Genomic DNA, 13122 nt, shown 5'->3' with positions numbered 1-13122 from the left:
AGGATGTTACTCTAGTAGATTTGATGAATCTGAAACAGGGAAAGGACGAACCACTCAAAGTCTTTATGGACCGATTCACGAAGACAGTCCGGCGAGCTAGAGGCCTGAGCCTGGAGATGACCCTACAGTATGTGATGCCGGTTCTAAGGCCGGGACTATTCAAGGAAAACGTCTGTCGTACTTCGCCTAAAACTTTGGAGGAACTGCGCCAACGCGCGGCAGACGAGGATCGGGTAGAAGAAATGAAGCAGAATTACCGAAGGGAGATACAAGAGGCGAAGGACAAGGGTGAGGGGAAGCGGGAGGGGCAATCCAACCGCCCGGGTACTTCGAAGGGGCGGGAGGGACCCAGGGGCCCCCGCTTTCCACAATATACTCAGTTAAACGCTCCCCGAGCCCGGATATTGCAAGAGGCTCTGAGTGCGCAAGTAATGCGGACCCCGCAGAAGCGTCCAACCCCCCCGGTGCCGACAACAGTAAGCATTGCCTGTACCACCAGAACATGGGTCACAACACCGAGGACTGCGTGACCCTCAAAGACCGAATAAAAGAACTAATCCGAGCCGGGCATCCAAAGCATTACATCCAGATGTATCAGCATGCAGAATCCCCTGCAAGACGCCCGAGTCCGCGGAGGAATAGCCCGAGGAGTTCGCCACAAGCTGGAAGGAGGCCCCTCCGAAGGTACGAGGATCGATCCGACCGCCGGAACGATCGTCAACCATACCGACGGGAACCAACGGGTAGAAGCCGAAGTCTTGGGAAAAGACACAAGGATAGGAGTAGGAGCCGGGATCAAGGGAATGCTCGACCGTTGAGGGGAGTGATCAACACCATCTCCGGGGGCTTCGCAGGTGGCGGGGTGTCGTCGTCCGCACGTAAGAGAAGCATCTGCCATCTACGATCCATTCATGCAGTGGGAGTTCCCAAGAGGACGATGCCCCCAATTACCTTTTCTGATGAGGACTTTCACGCCCCAGACCCAAAGCAAGACGACCCTATGATCATTACGGTGGAGATCGCCCAGTATGGGGTAAGCAAGGTGTTGGTGGACCAAGGGAGCTCGATTAATATACTCTATTGGAAGACCTTCAAACAAATGGACATCTCTGACGACCTCATAGTCCCCTACGACGAGCAGTTGGTGGGTTTCGCCGGAGAACGAGTCGACACCAAAGGCTATCTAGAACTATGGACACGTTTGGGGACAGGACGAGAAAATGAGGAAAAAAGGATAAGATACTTGTTGGTAGAGGCCAACATGTCTTACAATGTGCTGCTGGGACGTCCGTGCCTGAACTCCTTCGGCACTATTGTATCCACGCCCCATTTGGCGATGAAATACCCGACCAAAAGGTAGCCCGGGAATGCTATGCAGCAGGGCTTAAAATGTACCCTTGAGAGACGAGAAGAAGGACGGGCGGATTGGATGTCGCGATGGCCGACCTGGATCCTAGGACCAACACGGAGGACCGCCTTGAACCATTGGGGGAAACCCAACCTGTGGTCGTGGGAAAAGACCCCACGCAGGTCACATCCATCGCCCGGGGACTAGAGGCAGCAATGGAGAGCAGATTGAGGGCGACACTGTGGCGCAACAGGGATTTGTTCGCCTGGACGACCGTCGATATGCCGGGGATACACCCTTCCATCATGTCGCATTGTCTATCCCTATTTAGGGAGGCCCAACCCATAGCCCATAAGAAGAGAAAGATGGGCGAGGAGAAGAGGAAGGCTGTGCTAGAGGAGGTGAGGAAGTTGCAAGAGGCCGATTTCGTCCGAGAAATAACTTACACCACCTGGTTAGCCAACGTGGTTATGGTCAAGAAAGCTAGCGGCCAGTGGCGCATGTGCACGAATTACACCGACCTCAACAAGGCATGTCCAAAAGGCTCGTACCCCCTACCTAGCATTGACGCCCTGGTGGACGGAGCGTCCGATCATCAAATGCTGAGCTTCCTGGACACCTATTCCGGGTATAATCAGATACCTATGCATGGGCCGGATAGGGAGAAAACGGCCTTCATGGCTGACCAGGCCAACTTCTGCTACGAAGTCATGCCCTTCGGGCTGAAGAATGCCGGCGCAACTTACCAATGTTTGATGAACCGTATCTTTGCCGGGCAGATAGGCCGCTGCATGGATGTCTATGTTGACGACATGGTTGTACGATCGTCAGAAGGAAGTCAGCACCTGCATGACCTGGAAGAGGTCTTCAAGCAGATAAGGCGGTACGGGATGAGGCTCAACCCGGCTAAGTGCACCTTTGGTGTGGCGGCCGGCAAGTTTCTAGGATTTATGTTGACGTCCCGGGGAATCGAGGCTAATCCAGATAAATGCGGAGTAGTGTTAGAGATGCGAAGCCCCAACACCATGAAGGACATTCAAAGGTTGATCGGCCGCCTTACGGCCTTGTCCCGCTTCATACCAAAGCTCGCCGAACGCGCCAGTCCAGTATTAAAAAAAATGAAGAAGACGTCAACCCACGTGTGGAATGAGGATTGCGAGACGACATTCCGCGAAATCAAGGGCATACTCACCCAGCCCCCGATCATGAACCGGCCTAATGCCGGGGAAGAGCTCCAGGTTTATCTGGGCATCTCCGACGCCTCTGTTAGTGTTGTTCTCTTGCAAGAACGACCTACTCCGAAACTGGTCTACTTCGTCAGTAAGACGCTTTCCGAGGTCGAAACAAGGTACCAACAAGTGGAAAAGGTGGCTTTAGCCCTTCTTCATGCCTCCAGAAGACTCCGACCTTACTTCCAAAGCAATCAGGTAGTGGTTTGCACGGACCATCCCATTTCGAAAATACTAAGGAAACCCGATCTGGGCGGGGGAATGGTGGGATGGGCTATAGAGTTGTCCGAATTTGGAATAAGGTACGAACCACGGGGGTCGGTAAAAGGTCAGCATTTGGCCGATTTCGCAGTTGAAATGCCTCTGGTCAACCAAGACGAGTGGAATTTGTACGTGGATGGCGCGTCGGGCCGAACGGTCAGCAGGGCCGGAGTAGTCCTTGAAGGGCTGAACGAATTCTTAATGGAGCACTCCCTGATCTTTAAGTTCAAAGTATCAAACAACCAGACAGAATACGAGGCATTACTGGCCGGCTTGCAACTGACCAAAGACATGGGAGCTCGTAGGGTGACCTGCCGGACCGACTCACAACTTGTCGTGGGTCAGATGAACGGTGACTTCCAGGTCAGGGAAGACCACCTCCTCAGATGCTATCACCAAGCTTCCACCTTAATCAAAGATTTTGAAAGTGTGAAGATCCAACACATCCCCCGGGAGCAGAATGCACGGGCGGATCTCCTATCCAAGCTCAGTACAGGGAAGGAGAAAGGACAGTTGCGACCATCATCTGCCAAGTCCTTCTGCAGCCCTCGGTCGAGTGTTACGCAATAACGACAGAGGACGCCGCCGACTGGAGAATGGAGGTCCGAAGGCTGATCGAAAGGCACGACGGCGGCGACACCCTACGTCACGCCAAGACGAAGAAGATCTCCAGATTCACAGTAATTGGAGGTGACCTATACCGGAGGGGCTTCTCAACACCCCCACTCAAGTGTTTTGCCGGGGAGGAAACCCAATATGTAATGGATGAGCTGCACAATGGGGTTTGTGGGTTCCACACCGGGGGACGGACGCTGAAGGCAAGGATTCTGCGGGCAGGATATTACTGGCTGACAATGGAAAACGACGCAGCCCAATTTACGCGACGATGCACCCAATGCCATGCTCACGCTAACGACCACCACGCCCCGCCTCATACACTCCACATGATCGTCTCCCCATGGCCGTTCGCCCAATGGGGGATGGACATTGTCGGGCCTTTCCCGCTCGGAACCGCTCAGAGAAAGTTTTTATTAGTGGCCGTAGATTACTTCACCAAATGGGTTGAAGCAGGGCCATTAGCCACCATTACCGCCTCCCAAGTTCAAAAGTTCTGTTGGAAGCTGATTTGTAGGTTCGGTTTACCTCGGACCGTCATTACCAACAATGGGAGGCAGTTTATTGATCGAAAGCTGGGAAAATTCTTCGAGGGGCTGGGAATAAGGCACGCAACAAGCTCAGTAGAGCACCCCCAGACCAACGGCCAAGCGGAGGCCATGAATAAGGCCATCGTGGCAGAACTCAAAAGGTGTCTGACAGAGAAAAAAGCAGCATGGGTAGAGGAGCTTCCAGAAGTCCTATGGGCGTATCGGTGTACCCCGCACGGCACCACCGAGGAAACCCCCTTTAACCCGACATACGGAACCGACGCCATGTTGCTAGTAGAATTGAGGGAACCCTCCTTGCGATGGAACATGGAGGATCTCCGACTGAACGACCAAGAGTTGAGAGTGGAGTTAGACACGATCGACGATCGACGTGACCGAGCGGTGCTAAGGGCAGAAGCATGTCGCCGTATGGTAGAACGGAAATACAATACGAAGGTGCGCCCACGGAACTTTCAGGAGGGAGATCTCGTCTGGAGAAAGGCCGGGGAAGCATGACGCGTAGCCGCGCATGGCAAGCTCGTAGCGAAATGGGAAGGCCCCTTCAAAGTTGTAGAATCCTTGGGCAATGGCGCGTATCGTCTCACTAAATTGGACGACCGCCACATCACCAATACTTGGAACACGTCTCATCTTAAGCTATATTTCAGTTAAAATGTAATGTCTTTTCATGTAGCTCCTCTCGTACTCTAATGAATTACATGACGTTTCCATCCGATCTACCGTTATCAGTTAACTAAGGCCAAGCTGGCGAACGGAGTTATCCTGTCACCTTGGCCGGGCGGTAAAGGACACAGCCCGCCGACCCTTAACAAAAAACCAAAGTTGACGAATGGAACTATCCTGTCACTTTGGCCGGGCGGTAAAGGGCACAACCCGCCGACCCTCAACGAAAAACCAAAGTTGACGAATGGAATTATCCTGTCAACATTGGTCGGGCGGTAAAGGGCACAGCCCGCCGCCCCTCAACGAAAAACCAAAGTTGACGAATGAAATTATCCTGTCAACATTGGCCGGGCGGTAAAGGGCATAACCCGTCGACCCTCAACGAAAAACCAAAGTTGACGAATGAGACTATCCTGTCAACTTGGACGGGCGGTAAAGAGCACACTGCGCCGAACCCCAGCGAAAGGCCAAACCGAAGAATGGAATTATTCAGAACTTAATAAAAAGTCGAACACGTCCGATAGAGAGAAGTAAAAGGAAATCTCGTTCATTAAAAGGGAGGGGTTACAAAAAATGATACGACCAGACGGTAAAGTAAACAAGCGCATCACACTGTTTACAATCCGGCCGGTAGAAAAATAAATTCCCAACCTTGAATAAAAAAAAACAACTTAAAAAACTTCTGATCTAAACTCCTGTGTCTTTCGAAGCACCGCTGGCCGACCCAACAACAACAACTTCGGCCCCGACTAAAGGCTCGGCGGCCGCCTCGACCGGCGGTTCGATATCCATCAGGACGCCCCCGTACACGTCCTTGTATAGATCAAAGCCAAGCTCAAAGGGCTTCTCCACGTTAAGCAGCACTTCAGCCTGGGGGAGGGCTTTGTAGAAGCCATCCTCATGCTCTACCACCAAGCTTTTGTTGAGAACGGTTATTTTCTCTTCAGTAGCTTTCAGCTCCGCCTGAACCGTTTTCAATTCAGTATGAAGCTCCACGGTTCTCCCCTGGAGCCTTCATTCGATCTCCTTTTGCTCGGCAGCCGCCAGCTTCAGTTGCTTACACTCCTCTTCCAAGTTAGTCTTGGCAGTCTTTTCCTCTTGTAAGCGCTTGGCCGTCTCTTCGAGTTTCATCGCGCCCTCGGCCGCACTCTGCTTCTCTTCCTCCAAGGCTTTCCTCGCACTCTCCAACTCTGCCGTCAAAGCCCCCGTCTTCTCTTCCTCCTTTCGAAGGAGGTTCCTCACCTCTCCACATCATCGAGGTCGTTCGGGAGGCCATCTCAAATACGGAGTCCAGCATGGCACGACCCGACAACGACTCCAATAAGGCAAGATAGGCCGACCCCCTATTGAAATCAATGAACCGGCCCACATTGTACTCCGGGCTAAAGACACAACCAGGGAGAGGAACGGCCAGCTCTTTGCCCTCACGGCGGCACTTCTTCGAGGAAGACTTGCTTCCTTTCTGAGATTTCCTCTTCTTGTGAGCAGATGCCGTGACGGGAGCTGACTCAGAAGCCACTTCGGCGGTAGGATTGATGTTGGCAGCTGCGGTTGACCGACCGACCGAATGGATAGCAGAATGGACTTGGACGGGAGCAGAGGTACCTTCCCCAATCAGGATAGGGGAAGCCTTGGGCAAATTCGCGCTACTGGTTGCGCCCGTCTGAGGTCCTAAGGACGCGATCGTCACCCGGGCGGCTGAAGGAGGAGGACGCTTGGGAGGAGGGATGGTTTGCTCTTTGCCGGCATTAGCGGCCCGAGCCGAGGCCTTCTTGGCGGTAAGGAAGTTGGATTGGTGGGGTCCAGGAGTAGCCATACAATCTGAAAGAAAATAAAAAATTCAGCTAAGTTACAACCTCACTAAGGACGGAAAATGGAACGAATCACATACCGAGTGCTCTGTGAGCGCAATCCTCGAAGGGAATGCAGTCGACCAGGCAGCGGGCGGGGACGCGGCGTGAGAGGGTGTCGATAATGTCTACCACGCAGAAATCCTCCATTTCCAACTCCCGCTTGGCAAGAGCCTTCATCTTGCGAGGATTTTCCGTCCAATATAGGGGGAACAAAGGGGAACCCTCCGGGCCAAAAAAGTCCTTACGGCCGGCTTCAGTGATAACGACCTTGAAAAATTGGTCTTTGAGTTCTTGAAAGATTCAGCGTAAGGCTTGAATAGAGTACGACCCCCCACCGAAGTCAAGGAAACCCAACCCCCCTTCGGGGGTGGACGAACGTCAAAATAGTGCAAAAAAGAACGGACGGTTGGAGAAATACCGGCTACCATGCATTCGACGCCGAAAGCTTGGACGGCCGCCCAAACGTTTGGATGCAGCTGCGTGGGCGCCACGTTCAACTCTCGTAACAGCCCGACTTGGAAGTCGGTGAAAGGAACACAGATATGCAAATGAGTAAAAAAGTTTGCATACATGAAGAAATAACCTTCAGAACCGGAACCCTTCTCATGGCAAACTCGCTCGTTCTCCTGGCTGACCGCCGCCCTTATCAGCTGGGCATCCGCCGTGTCCCTCACCAGATACGATCGGTCCACAAAATCTTGGAGACTGGTGCGAGAAATGGTAGATACCTGAGTATTTACATCAAAGTCGGCCCAGTCATAACCGTCCATCCGGGGCAGGCCTCCGACAGGAACGAGAGCGACCGGATCCACGGTTATACCCCCTTGCAATAAAAAGAGGGGGGCCCCATGGAAGATCCGCCCGCTTGTGACCGCCTGCACGGGCTCCTGAACTGCAGCGTTCCCCCCATCCAATACTGGCAGTGACCGCCTGCACGGGCTCTTGAACTGCAGCGTTCCCCCCATCCAATACTGGCAGATTAGTCAACCCATCAGCCTCCCCCGAAGAAGCTTCCTTGGGGGAGGAGTTGCTGCCAGAACCCGACGAACCAGACGACGAGGATGAAGCACCGCTGTCGCTGCCCCCCACGCCCCCACCGTCTCCGCCGCGACCCGACGACTCCAGAGAGGACTCAACGCACATAATCACCATTTTATTACCTGTGCAAATGAAAGAATAAGAGATGAAGGTAGAAAAATGTAGCCGTAACACATCTTCCACCCCTATTTATAGAAAAACTTTTTGAAAAACCGTAACGAATCCTCGCCGTCCAAAGCTCCCACGATGAATGGCTCAGATCGAGAGACGTTACGGTTACCTGACCCACTTTCACGCCACGTGTCTTTTCCCGCCTAAAGCAGGATCAGAATTCGAAGCGACGACTTTCAGAGGTATCCTCCCAACGTCATGCCAACCGGTACGAAGGAGCTAGGGTCTACAGAGGGTTGTCATCTTCACGGTAACAACGATGGACGTGTGTGTCCTAAGCAGGCGGGCATGACAGACTACGCCCAAAATCTTGAAGGACGGACCGTTACTAATCAAGCTAAGGGTTTTCATGAATATCTGCATCCCCTTGTGGCCCGCCTCGGCATCGCACGAAAGCCAGGGCACCAAACAGGAATAAGCAGCGACTGGTCGTGTCTGCATGACCTTTGAACCCGTCACATCGCATGAGCCAAGGCGCTAGACAAGAGTTAAGCAGAGACCGATCGTCCAACGATCTCACTTCAGATAAAAGATATAACTAGATTAAGTAAACGAGCATTCTCCAACGGAACATGCTTTGCAAGTGCAGGCATCTACTGCGCGGTCATTCTGGGGCCATAAAGACGAACGTTCTTACGGCCGTGGCAAATTTCATGGCTATGCTCATCAGAGTCTTTTTCCAAATTCACAATGACAGCAAGTTTCGAAACCGATCCCCCGAGTTTAAGGAACAACTTTATATGGTGGGAATCCAGCGAAAAACTGTGACGGAGCTCGGTAATCGCAACCGAGCGCAACCGAGCGCAACCTCTGTTCGTAAGAAAAACTTTGAAGAATTCACATGGATATCAGTCACCGTGAGAGAATCACGCAGTCATCACACTCGTCGAAGAAGGGCTGCGTCAAATCTTTTCTTGTTTTAGACGTTAGGTAAATCTTTATGTGAAAACCCTATGGCAACAAAGTTGCCTAGGGCTTGCGGAGCCTGTGTACTGTATGACCCGGACGTCCATGTATAGCGTGCAAGACGGACGATCACGCAGATGGCAGAGTCTGATATCAAATTGCACTGGTTTCTCGCTAAATCTCTCTGATGGAACGGGCGGTACGGGCGCCCGGTGGAGGCCACAGATTAAAACATGGTAAGCATTCAGTATTAAGGTAAGACCAAATCAACCATGGTGGGCCTGTGATTGGGCCGTAATTAAGATTTCAGTAATCATTGGCCCATGAAGAAAACTATAAATATAAGTCAAAGGTAAGAGGTAGTGGGTGACATTAAATACGCATTTATTTAACTCTCTTTCTATCTCTACCCCTTTTTACCCAACGATTAACACTAACTTGAGCGTCGGAGTGCCCTTAGCAGGTACCCGGCCGGATCGAGTGGAAGTCGTGCATTCTACATCAGGAGACAACCGGGCGGGAAGAGTTGAAGACCGGTCGGTTGACAGCGGGAAATTGTGCAGGAATACTTGAAGACATTTCCAACGGGAACATAACCTAAAAATCTTATTTTCTTTGTTCTCTTTGGTCCTTTGTTTTGTTTCATTTGAAGAACTCTTCTTTTGCTACAAACCTTTCATTTTCTCTCTCAATTGTTCAACTCGTTCAATGTCCACTAAGTTCACTAGATTCAAAAGGTATTTTCCATTTATCACAACCTCATTACATGACAGATGAAGAGCATGCAAGTAGAACAATCCGTGCAAGAAGACCCTTCGCATAAGGCCTCCAGTTATTGAGGGCCTCTAGATTTTAGAAACCCTCAAATTTTCATGCCTCCAAAACCTTTATGACAAGCTCTATAAAGGGCAAATTTGTTTTGTGCATTTTCAATGCTGACTTGAGTGGAACACTCACATGATGCATTTCAAGTGAGGAAAACAAATTATAAAAGGTGTTTATTTCTACGAGTAATTAGCCATAATTATTAATTTCTATAGAAGAAATTTGGGGACAATACTTCTAAAATATTATCTTTTATATTTCTAAAATCATAAATGTATTTATTTTCTTTTTCATTTTCTTGTTTGAGGAGACAAGCAAAGTTCAAAGTTCTAAGTTTGGGGTGTTTCTACATTTCTTTTTTAGTATTGAAGCTAACCACTTGTTATTCTATCCCGAGTTCGACATTTTTCATCTTGCTCTACCATCAGGTATACTATAAATAACTGTAAATTTACCATGGATCTTTAATGAAAATGCATGCTTCAAAGAAGAGCAAGTAGGCTTTCGTTTAACAAGAAACAAACTATAATGAATGACGGACGGCAGAAAGGAAGTAACATACCTGCCTAAAATGACAATGAACTAAAGCTATGGTCCAAATAGTGTTATTGCATCTTGACCTGATTGCTTGTGTCAAATATGCATTCCAAACAAATATATTATCATACGACATCCCTCCGTCTTCGCTAGGAGATACGTTCTTTTGCAAAATTTGCATTATAGGTGTCGCAACTGGTGTCACAACCGGACGATGATCCAAAAAGGAAAAGGGTTTAGAAAAAACTTTTGGAGTCACCACCATAGTTTATTCTGGAAAATTACGGAAAAACCATAAGAAGATAAGGCATGGTCCACGGAAACCAGATTCTGGGTTCGGGAGTCGGTTACCTGTAGGGAAGGTATCAACACCCTACAACGCCTGCCCGAAAACCAGATGAAATTGGACTTATGAGCCAGGTGAAACTGGGCTTAGGGGGCCAGTGTGGAAACTGGGCTTAGGGGGCCAGTGTAGAAACTGGGCTTTTTGGGCCAGATGAAACTGGGCTTATGGGCCAAGCGAGCTGGGCTTATGGGCTAGGTGAAACTGGACTTATGGGCCAGGTGAAACTGGGCTTAGGGGTCCTAGGCCACACTTTATGTGATAAAGAATCTTTAAGTGGTACAAATTTGAGGACAAATTCTCTTTAAGAAAAAGGATATGATAAAGTACTATCTCCTAAACATATACGAGAAGAACTTGAGGAAGAACATTTTAAAAAATCTATGACAAGGTCAAAGATCAAAACACGTCTCCATGAATCTTATAATATTCCATGAAAGAGGAAACATAAAGAAAATAAAGATCATGAACACAATTAGAGAATAATTTAAGAAATTAAATAAATTAATAATTTAGGAAATCAATCTCTCCCTAGTCAATTACAAATTAAGTTTTAATAATGGATGATAATATAATACTCTACTTCGAAAAAGTAATAATATTTGCAATTTATTTTATTAAAAACATCAACTAACCAATTAAATTTTTTATAAAATATTTATTTTAAAAAAGAATAAGTTAGAAAAAATGGCAGGCATAAAACCACCGTTTTGCAGATCGAAACGGGTCACAACTTTAAACCTTTCCTACTCCGTTCGTTATTCGTAAACAAACTGGTCAGTTTTGATGGTATGATTTTCAATTAAAAGTGAACAGAAATTTAATTTAAATTCATTGATAACTATTCTTCAATTGCCATACAAATTGATACACCACATGCATCAGTTCCAAATACGTGCAGAAAATATATAATGACAAACAAATTTACCTAATTAACTAAGGAAATCAAATAATAATAACGTTTTTATCTTTTATCACCCATTTATTTAACTTTTAATCCACCTGTCGTTTTCTCTTGCTTTGGATTATTTCTGAAAATAATCACTTTTCATAGCTAAATTTCATTTTATTGGTAAGAAACATTATTAGAAATATTTATATAAATTTTCTAGAAATCTACAAACAATCCCTTGTTTTAAGTTTAAATATATTTCCACCTTTTGTAAAAATTAGTAGGTTTAGACTTTGGCATCTATAATTTTCTTTTCAATCTTATAAAATTTAAAATAATCTTTTAATCCTTTTAAAAACTAAAGTTTTTTTATTCCATTTAAAGTATTTTTTTTTTATTTTCGTATTCTTCAAAATTTTAAATCATCACTTTTAGTCTCTACTATTTTTCTTGATATAGTTTAATAATATTAATTTACAAATTTTTAAAAAAAATTCAGAACGTATTTTACCATTTGAATTTTCGTTAAACATTTTGTTCAACACATAAAAAGTTAATTAGTGAGTGTCATATAATATTAGAAGTTAAAATTGGTACCTTTTAATTTCATAAGAAAAAAAACATTTTTTTTTTCATAAACCAAAATAAAACTAGATATGCATTTTATAAACAATAAAAATTAATAAAATAGTACGATATTCTTTTTCTGTTAATTTTTTTTTTCAAAAAATTTACATTTTTCTCTCCAATTAATTTTAAGAGAATGTTGATTAAAATTCATTTGAAAATGATTTTCTAAAACTACCAATTCTTAAAAGATAAGAAAAGGACCACATTCTTAACTTCAATTCCCTTGAAAAATCAAACACTTTCTTTCTATCAAACTTCTTTTATTGAATTTTTGTAATAAATGGATTATACAAATATTCAAATTGTGAGCTAAAACCTTGGCCAATAATTAACATATAGAATAGAAAATTTAGCTAAATCTTAGGGTGTTGAAGGACAATTTATTGCTTCATATTACTTGTGGATCCAAACTCATTTGAAACATTTCTACTTCCAAATTATTTGTAATGGGAAAAAGAGTTTGGTTGGTTAGGTTGTAGGTCATTTCACAACTTAAGCAATAATTGATTTCTAGTGTGATAATTTTTTTTCATTTAAAAAAAATAATAATAACCATAATATTTATGTTGCAATTATAGTATCATGTGTTGGATATGGACATCCATAACCATATATCTCATTCATTAATTAATGAAGAGTGAATCAACCATTCATGGGATTCTAGTAGCTTTAATAAATTACTAAGATGCAACAATGATGTTAATCAGGTAAAAAGATGTACTTCTGCTTTGTTTTCTAATCACTTTTTTCTTTGCTTTTCTACTCAAGAAGATCATGAAGAAGGCTAACAAAGCTTACTTCTATCTTTAGTATATAGAACAATTGTATAAAACTCCATAGTAATACAATTATACAACCCATCCAAAGGACAAGAAAATTTCTCTTTTTTGGGAACACAAACAAAAGCATCACCATCCCTTTTGACTATTTTGTTGGCATTATTAGCTCAATTCTTAAATGCAATGAAAAGTGATAATACTATTTAGTAAGGCATGAATTTCTTTCAAGTACAAAAAGTAATAACAATATTTGTATAATGTTGTTAAATGTTAGTAGATATTATATTATAGGTTTAATAGTACTTTTGATCCATATTTTTCTTTTATGTAGAATTTGCTAATACAACCATTCACTCTTTTTACTTGTTTATTGTTTAATTACAGAAACAAAATAAAAGGAATGATATTAACACTGATCTAACACAATAAATTACATAGATATTCAGATAAATTTATTACAAATATTCTTAATACAAACTAT

The sequence above is a fragment of the Vigna radiata genome, unplaced genomic scaffold, assembly GCF_000741045.1.
Source record: "Vigna radiata var. radiata cultivar VC1973A unplaced genomic scaffold, Vradiata_ver6 scaffold_137, whole genome shotgun sequence".
In the NCBI taxonomy this organism is placed as follows: Eukaryota; Viridiplantae; Streptophyta; class Magnoliopsida; order Fabales; family Fabaceae; genus Vigna; species Vigna radiata.
The sequence above is the reverse complement of the archived record's forward strand: the minus strand, read 5'-3'. Positions refer to the sequence as shown.